The following is a 10,191-nucleotide window of genomic DNA, read 5'->3' on the forward strand; positions in this document are numbered from 1 at the left end:
TCATGTTCAACTCATGGTAATTTTCGGGTGGTTGTTGGTCTAGCAGGTGCGATGTATTTGCTGAGTAGGGGAAACCGTGGAGAATTAATTAAGGTATAAAGAAACTTCAAACATTCAACGTGACGACGGGAAGAGAGACTGGTAAGCTGTAAGATAGGAAGATGAGAACTAGGTGAAAAATACCTGTCAAAGCGACGATAAATGAAGCGTACTGCTTTCTTCTGAACAGATTCTATTTTGTTGATATCCGACATCTTGTGTGGGTTCCACACAACAGAGCCATATTCCAATATCGGACGAACCAGTGTTTTATAAGTGAGAAGTCTTATGCTGAGAGGTGCTGAACGTAATGTGCGTTGCAGGTAGCCTAACTTTCTAAGCGCACGGTTGCACATGAGTTCGATGTGATGAGACCAAGATAAATCCTGAGTGAAAAGGAGACCTAGATATTTGTATTGCGAAACATTTCCGAGAGGGCAACCATTAAAGGAATAGGTAAATGGAGGGGGGAAGAACGCTTGGTAAATGACATGGATACAGTTTTTCGAAAGTTGATTTGCATTGCCAAGTGTCACACCATGATTGAAATGATGCAAATGAATCGTTAAGGATGATCTGATCATGAGCAGTTTTAATCGTATGATACAAAACGCAGTCATCAGCATACATGCGGATTTTAACAGGAATATTACTTGGCAGATCGTTAATGAAAATCAGAAATAGGAGTGGGCCTAATATTGAACCTTGTGGGACGCCAGACGTTACAGTACAAGTGGAGGAATGAGAAGACTTGAAGAGTACGTACTGAGACCTATTGGATAGGAAAGAAGAAATCCAGTTTACTAATGCTTCGTTTTTAAGAATAACAGTGAGCTTTTTAGCAGTTTGTATGTGAAACAGTGTCGAAAGCTTTGGAAAAGTCTATGAATATTGCGTCAATTTGATCACCAGCATCAAGGGCCTGGAGGATATCATGGTGAATTCACTGAGCTGGGTTATGGTACTAAACCCGCGGCGAAAATCATGCTGGGCATCAGATAAAACATTATTGCAATCTAAAAATGTTATGATTTGCTTGAAGATTATGTGTTCGAGTATTTTACAAGAATGGGATGTGATAGAGATGGGTCTGTAGTTCAATAAGGACTGCTTTTTTCCGGATTTGAATAACGGAAGAATTGTAGCCGATTTCCATGCTGTAGGGACAACAGACGTCGAGAGAGATTTCTGAAAGATAATAGTTAAATACCGACTAGTCCATAAGGAGTACCTAAGGAGGAATAATATATATATATATATATATATATATATATATATATATATATATATAATATATATATATATATATATATTTATATATATATATATATATATCTTAAAACAAGGCGTTTAGCAGCAGCACTTGTTTATAATACAAACGAACAGTCACGGCAAGTTACGCGGTAATGGCGGAACCAGCCCTAAGCGCCAAGACAACCAAACGTCTTCTCTTCCCCCTGAGTGGTACCCTCTGCCTTTCCGAAGGGCACTCGTCTTCTTCACTACATTTTCTTCCCCTCCGGAAAAGAGCCGTCCTGGCGACTTCGGGGCAGGAGACGACAGAGGGGTCATAATATGGTTTTAGGCGGTCTATGTGAACAGAACAAGCGGTTCCACTATGTAATTCACAGATGATGTTTGCTTTACCGCACGGTAAGGGCCGTGATACTTGGACAGAAGTTTCGTTGACAGACCAGCGCTTGTTGAAGGGATCCAAAGCCATACAAGTTCATCAGGGGCATAGGATGCCGGGGGCGTCGTGCTATCGCGATGGTGTTTCTGGCGTTGCTGATCAGTAGTAGTGAGGGAGCGGGTAATCGGGCGACACTCTTCCGCGTATTTAGCAGCTTGTGACACCGGGGTCGACTCAGCAACATCAGGGCGGTAAGGGAGAATAGTGTCTAGCGTGCAGGAGGGCTCGCGTCCGTAAAGGAGGAAGTATGGAGAGAAGCCAGTGGTTGTCTGTACAGCAGTGTTATGCGCGTACGTCACAAAAGTGAGAACACGGTCCCAGTTGGAGTGGTCGGAAGCGACGTACACTGACAGCATATCCCCTAATATTCGGTTGAATCGTTCTGTCATGCAGTTTGTTTGGGGATGGTACGCGGTAGTGGTCCGATGAATGACATGGCATTCCTTTAGAAGCGATTCGACTGCGTCTGACAAAAACACGCGTCCTCGGTGCACCATGACGTAGAATGATGCGATGTAACATGAAAGAACCGACGTCACTTGCCGATGCAGATGGCAATGGTGAAGTTTCTGCGTACCGCATAAGGTGGTCAATGGCGACGATTATCCAGCGATTCCCAGCAGGTGTGATTGGAAGAGGTCCGTAGAGATCTATACCAACACGGTCAAAAGGTGTGGCAGGACAAGGTAAGGGCTGTAGTGGGGCTGGAGAACGGGAAGCTGGATTCTTCCGGCGCTGGCAAGCAATACAGGAACGGACGTAGCGGCGAACGAAGCGATACATTCCGCGCCAGTAGTAGCGGTGGGAGAGACGGGTGTAAGTTTTTAACACTCCAGCATGCGCGCAATGTGGGTCGGCGTGAAAGGAGGTGCATATGTCCGAGCGGAGATGTCGGGGAATAACCAGGAGCCACCGGCGTCCTTCGGAGAGACAATTTCGTCGGTATAGCAAACCATCCCGGATAAGAAAGTGCTGTATTTGACGGCGCATACCTCTCGAGATAGGTTGCGAGGAAGGCCGACGCAACAAGTTTAGAGGTGAAGCAACCCAGGGATCTTGCCGTTGCTCCTGAAGCATGTCGTTGATACGAAGTGCAGATATGGCGTGTGTAGGCGGAGACGGCGACTCGTCACTAGATGGTAAGGGCGAACGGGAAAGAGCATCTGCGTCGGAATGTCTTCGTCCAGGCCAGTAAATGACGTGAATGTTGTACTCCTGGAGCCGGAGTGCCCAACGAGCGAGGCGGGCGGAGGGACCTCTTAAAGAAGAAAGCCAACATAATGCATGGTGGTCTGTAACCACGCTAAATGGGCGCCCGTAAAGATAGGGTCGGAATTTGGCTATCGCCCATATAATGGCCAGACACTCTTTTTCTGTTACTGAATAATTGGCTTCCGCTTTTGTGAGCGCACGGCTGGCGTAGGAGACGACGGACTCGTCAAATCCAGGTTTACGCTGGGCGAGCACAGCACCAAGACCAATACCGCTAGCAGCCATGTGGATTTCTGTCGGGGCAAGTGGATCAAAATGTCGCAGGATTGGAGGTGACGTAAGAAGGCGACGGAGTGTGACGAATACATCATCACATGCCGATGACCATCCCGAAAGGCCGCGGTTGCAGCGAAGAAGTTCAGTCAAGGGCGATATGATGGAGGCAAAGTTGCGGTTAAAACGACGAAAATAGGAACATAGGCCGAGGAAGCTGCGAAGGTCTTTCATCGTCTTTGGCTTCGGGAACTCGGCAAGGGCACGAAGTTTCGCCGGATCCGGAAGAACACCCTCTCTAGAGACGACATGGCCCAGAATGAGGAGTTGTCGAGCGCCAAAGCAGCACTTCTTTAAGTTGAGCTGTAGACCGGTGGAACTGAGGCAAGTGAGCACTGTTTCGAGGCGCTGAAGATGTGTTGAAAGTCACTTGAAAATATGACAATGCCGTCTAAATAGCGCAGGCAGGTTTGCCATTTCAGGCCACGGAGGATGTTGTCGATCATGCGCTCGAAAGTGGCAGGCGCATTGCATAGCCCGAATGGCATGACGGTAAATTCGTATAAACCATCGGGGGTAACGAAAGCCGTTGTTGGGCGATCAGCCTCAGCCATCGGAACCTGCCAATAACCGGAGCGCAGGTCTAGCGACGAGAAGAACTCGGCTCCTTGTAAGCAGTCGAGGGCATCGTCTATGGAGGTAACGGGTAGACATCTTTGCGTGTGATCTTGTTCAACCGGCGGCAGTCGACGCAAAATCTAATTGAGCCATCTTTTTAACACGAAAGTGTTTTATGCCGGGGTCCACCAAGATTTCAGTGACGTATTTCCGTCACGGAAATGACGTCGAAAAAATGTACACGATCAGATGGCAAAGAAAAAAAGTTCCGTCAACGGGTATCGAACCCACGACGGCTCCGTCCGCAACAACAGGTGCCGGGCGCGCTATCCACTGCGCCACGGTCACTTTTTTTTTCTTTATCGCGTTTGTATAACCTCTGGAGTCTGTGACCGTGGCGCACTGCGCGCACTGCGCCATGGTCACAGACTCCAGAGGTTATACAAACGCGCCTTTTATATCTACCACAATCCCGGTCTGCGGGGTGGTGTGGCCCTCTGGGAGCGGCAAAGTAAAGTAATTCATCATTACTGTGGCTCCCGCGATTCGTACCTGCAACGCGTTACACGTCCGTCCCATTCGGCGCGTTTTCAATAGAAGCGCAATTTTGTCAATGCCTTAACACACCGCGAGGTGGCGACCTCAACGCAAGCGTCGTAAAAGCGTCGGCCTCGCTCACAGCATCATGCTAATCAAACCGAAAATTGCTCTGCGACGCGCGCCTGCCTTGGCCTGCCTCGCCTGGCTGTAACACCGCGTTCCCCGCTCATGCGCTCGCCCCGAGAAAAATCGCGGCCGGGGGGCGGCACGACGCGCTTTGCGTTTTGCGTATACTATAGTGTTCAATCGCATTTTAACATGCAGCGGGATGGCCACGAAGTTCTGCATTCAATATGCGACGCTCTTCCGGCTATCACAACTCGTTCTCTGATTACGCTTTCACCGTTAACTACTACAGCTACCACAAGGGTTGGTTAATCATTGAACACGGACGTTAGTCGTCGGCATGGAGATGTACCACCAAGCATCAAAGTGGGTGCATCCACGTTAAACGGTGCTATAGCTGCCAGACATCAATATACATTGTGAAAACTCTCTTATATCAATGTACATTAAATATTCAGTTACTTCATAATGACGACTAAAACTGCGCTAAAAACACAAAGACAAAGACAAGGAAAACAGGACTCGCGCAGACTCACAACGTTTTAGTCGTCATTATGAATCTAAACCAACTAGCCCGACTTGGTGCTCTAATTCAGTTACTTCTATAAGGGAACGTTTCACTTTCGTGTTATTCCGATTCCTATGACGGAGGGATCAAACATGTTTTTTCTTTACTAGAACAACCGGGGAGGCCCATGGGCTGTTAGAGGGCTCAATAACGCCGCGCTTCAGCATGTCGTCAACTTGATCAGCGATGACACGACGCTCTGATGCGGACACACGATACGGACGCTGACGTAAAGGAGCGTGAGTGCCAGTGTCGATTTAGTGACATACAGTTGAGGCACGGCCCAAAACTGATTGCTGGTGGTCGAAGCTTATGCGGAAGCGCTCGAGGAGGGCGATGATGTCGGCACGCTGCTGGGCCGTAAAGTTTCTGTCGATGCATCGAGAAAGTGCTTCGGTGAACGATGGCTGAGAGGGTAAAGCGGAGCAATCAACGGCGTCAATATGAAGCGGAGTCGAGTGATCCGGAACGACATGTGCATCCCAGGGATCAGCGCCATCGGCAAGGCCTAGCCACTCTCCGCGCAGTAATTTGGACGGCGAGGGAAACGGATTGGAAACATAAATTGCACTTGATCCATCGTGAATGGTGATAACGGCGAAAGGAATCAGGAAACACTTGCGGCGGACAGCGGTTTCAGAAGGCGTAAAAAGAACAGTTGAGCCATTAAAGATGTCGCAGGAAAGCGGTATTAGTGCGGATGAGAACAGGGGTATCGGTGTATTGGCGGCCACAAAAACTTTTGCTGGTGAAGGTGGCGAGTCGACAGCAGCAGTCACACAACGGCGAGAACTCGACTTCAGTACGGGCGCAGTCGATGACAGCATGATGAGTGCAGAGAAAGTGCCAGCCCAGTATAATGTCGTGGGAACACTTCGGCAGCACTACAAACTCGACGGCATAAATAACGTCTGCAATCCCAACGCGTGCCGTGCACGCTGCCAAAGGGCGAAATTGTTGCTCACTGGCAGTGCTCAAAACAAAGTCGTGAAGAGGCGTCGTTACTTTCTTGAGTCGACAGCAAAGTTTCTCATTCATTACAGACACTGCGGCGCCAGTGTCGACCAGTGCTAAAACAGGTAAACCTTCAACGAAAATAGCAACGACATTAGACGGCGAAAAACAAGGTCTTGTAGAGTTCGAAAGCTGCGCAGTTCTTGCCTCCGGAACTGCGGCTTCTAGTCTTCCTCAGGGACAGGACGAGGGCGTCGTAGCATAGGGGAAAGGGAACGACACCGAGGTGAAGGTGACCGGCGTCTGTTGAAGTTTTGGCGGGTTGAAAATGTGTCCATGGCGGCAGGCGGGCCAGATGGAGCAGTTTGAGGTCTCGGTGGGAAATCATAACTGTTTCGCCGCACGTCGTCACGTAGGAGAAACTCATGCCGTCGGCGAAACCGTGCTACGTGACCCGCAAAACCACAGGAGAAGCATATGGGGCGGTTGTCTGGAGTGTGCCATGGGTTTTGAAGACGTGGTGTTGGGCGGGAGAATGAACGGGCAGCCTGATGCACAGGCTGAGGCGATGCGGCAAAGCTGCGCGCGGGGACGTAGGAGTTCGCGACAGGCAAACGTCGGGGTGCGGTCAGGCATACGTCAGCGGAGCAGCCACTGGTGGTACATGGGCGGCGGGCAGCACCTCGGAAACTTGCTCCTGAACGACACGCTGTAACGATGGCGGCAAAGTAGATGGGGCACCTTCGATGGTGTAACGTACAAGGAACAGCTGGCGCCCGATCTCTTCGCGTACAAACTGCTTGATCTCAAGAAGCAAGGCTGAATGGTCTTCCCCAGTGCCAACCGACGTTAAAGCTGAGATCGTTGCACATGACGCACTGGCGCGACGAGTAGATTCACGCTGTTTCCAGAGCTCGTCATAGCTTTGACAGAGTTGTATTACGTCAGCTACCGTGTGAGGGTTCTTGGCGACGAGCATCTGAAATGCGTCGTCAGCCACACATTTCAAGATGTGTTTGATCTTCTCGGCTTCCGTCATGGCCGAGTTGACACGCCGGCAAAGGCCGACCACATCTTCGATGTAGCTGGTGTAATTTTCACCATTCTGCTGAGCTCGAGCACGCAAGCGCTGTTCGGCACGTAGCTTGCGAAGCGCTGGACGGCCGAGCAGATCCGCGAACGCCGTTCTGAAGGCCGACCAGGTAGGAAGGTCCCGCTCGTGATTACGGTACCACAGACTGGCGACGTCGGTTAAATAAAATTGGACGACGGTAAGTTTGTGCTCATCGTCCCATTTGCTGTGCTTGCTCACCCGGTCGTATTCGTCAAGCCAATCTTCCACGTCCTTGTCATCGGTACCGCCGAAGGAAGGCGGGTCGCGTTGCCGAATGGGGCCGGAACAGACAAAAGGCGGAGTAGTTGAAGCCGAGGCGGCACCCTGCTGTTCTTCGTCCGTGGACATAGTAGAAACTGGAGGCAACGTACGGTTTCAAAGTTCCAGAATTATGGTGTACCCAGCACCTCCACCAGTTAAAACAAGGCGTTTAGCAGCAGCACTTGTTTATAATACAAACGAACAGTCACGGCAAGTTACGCGGTAATGGCGGAACCAGCCTAAGCGCCGAGACAACCAAACGTCTTCTTTTCCACCTGAGTGGTACCCTCTGCCTTTCCGAAAGGCACTCGTCTTCTTCACCACTATATATATATATATATATATATATATATATATATATATATATATATATATATATATATATATATATATATATATATATATATATATATATTAACAACACTAACAATGAGCCAGATCACGGGTCTTCCCATGGGAGGAATAAAGATTTCGGTCTTTTATTCGAGGTTGACACACACGGTATATTTCATTTATATTCCTTGGTATTACGTGCCAAAACCACGATATGATTACTAGGCGCGCCGTATTGGCACCGGATCAATTTCGACCACCTCGAGTTCTCTAACGTGCACCTAAAGATAAGTATATACACGGGTGTTCTTGCATTTTGCCCCCATCAAATTGCGGCCGCCGTGGCCGCGGGCATCGCACCCGCGTCCTAGGACTTGACAGCGAAACAGCTTAACCGCTGAGCTACCACCGCGGGCTAAGCAACATTTCGATGCATGTACACACCGGATTTTCCATCTGATCGCCCGCTACAAAGCGCACGGCATCATTAATAATCATCATCAACAACTAATATCCTCTAGCGGGCCCGGGTCGGGCCTCGTCATGAACAAGCGCACCTTCTATTAGGCTAGTAATGAACGCCCGAGCCCGGGCCGGGCCCGGGCTTGGAACGACGGGCCCGGGCCCGGCTCGGGCTGGGTACAGTCAAGTACGCCCGGGCCCGGGCTTGGAACCATGGGCCCGGGCCCGTGGTTTCAAGCGCGGGCCCGGGCTGGGCTCGGGCTTCATAAAGCAGGCCCGTGCAGTGCTCTAGTCCGATGGCCTTTGCTGGTACCACCGTCGCTACGGGTCGCGTGAAAACTGTTAGCCTTGTTCCTACGTGGGAAACGACCGGGCCGAATAGTGACAGCGAACGCTGCTCCCGGCCCCAGACACAGTCGCCTGTTCTACGTTACCGACCGCCGCACCAAGCTCCGCTACCTCGTCGATACTGGTGCTGAAATCTCCGTCCTTCCTCCTACATTGGCTGAAAGACGCCATCCTCCCGACTCCCCTCCTCTCACCGTGGTCAACGGATCGACTATCCGGACTTACGGCCAAAAATCGGCGACTCTTGACATTGGCCTCAGGCGCACATTTCGCTGGCTCTTTGTCATCGCGGACGTGTGCCAACCAACAATCGGAGCCGACTTTCTATGGCACTGCAAGCTCGTCGTCGACATGCGGCATAGCCGCATCCTGGACTCTGAGAAAAACTTCGGCATCCAGGGCGTTTCCTGTCGCGCTTCACCACTCCGGCTTCTTCAGGCACAAACAACCGTTCCCGACCCTTCGTCAAGTGTCATTGCCGAGTTTCCAGATGTCTTCTGACAACCCTCCTTTCAATCCTCAGCCGCCCACAGCGTGACACATCACACCATCACGAAGGGCCCTCCCGTATTTGCCCGGGCTCGTCGCCTCGCACCAGATCGTCTCGCTGTTGCCAAAAAGGAGTTTGAGGACATGCTTGATCTTGGTCTCATCCGTCCATCCTCCAGTCTTTGGGCCTCACCACTCCACATGGTCTCTAAACAGACTGGTGATTGGCTCCCATTCCCATGCAGTGATTGCCGTACTCTTTAACAAGGCAACTCTTCCAGATCGGTACCAAATTCTCCATATCCAAGATTTCACTTCGGTGCTGCACGGCTGCACCATTTTTAGCAAGATTGACCTGGTAAAACCAAATCCTAGTCAAACCCGCAGACATTCCGAAGACCATCATTATAATCCCCTATGGCCTGTTCGAATATCTATATACGCATGCCATTTGGTCTTCGCAACGCGGCACAAACCTTTCAACGTTTCGTCGGCCAGGTGTTACTTGGCTTGACCCGTTGCTTCGCCTATCTCGACGATATACTCGTCTTCAGTACCTCTACTGAAGCTCACAAGCACCATCTACGTCGAGTGCTTGAGAGACTGCGCAAGTTCGGCCTCGTTGTTAACGGCCCTAAGAGTGAGTGCGGGGTCACGCAGCTGGACTTCCTCGGCGATCGCGCCAACGCACACGGCATTGCTACCGACTCGCGTAACTGCCAACGCATCCGCTACCGACTCGTGTAACTGCCATTCGTGAGTTTCCTCAGCCATCCACCACCAGGCAGCTGCGTGAATTTCTTGGCCTCGACAACTTTTATCGTCGTTTCATTCGTCGCTGCGTCGATGTATTGCAGCCTCTCAACGACCATCTCACGGGCGTCAAAACACCGACTACCCCGGTACCCTGGAACGATGCGGCTGGGTATGCATTTAGAGACATCAAAGAAACCATTGCCGGCGCTACACTCCTCGCCCACCCTAAATGCGACGCCCCAACATCCGTCATGGTAGACGCATCTGACACTGCCGTCGGCGCCGTCTTGCAACAGTCCGTTACTGGCGCTAGGCAGCCCATCGCCTTCTTTTCCAAGAAGCTTGCCCCTCCCGAGCGCCGCTACAGCACCTTAGAGGGAGAGCTACTCGCCTTCTACTTGGCTG

The sequence above is a fragment of the Rhipicephalus sanguineus genome, chromosome 4 (assembly GCF_013339695.2).
Source record: "Rhipicephalus sanguineus isolate Rsan-2018 chromosome 4, BIME_Rsan_1.4, whole genome shotgun sequence".
Classification (NCBI taxonomy): Eukaryota; Metazoa; Arthropoda; class Arachnida; order Ixodida; family Ixodidae; genus Rhipicephalus; species Rhipicephalus sanguineus.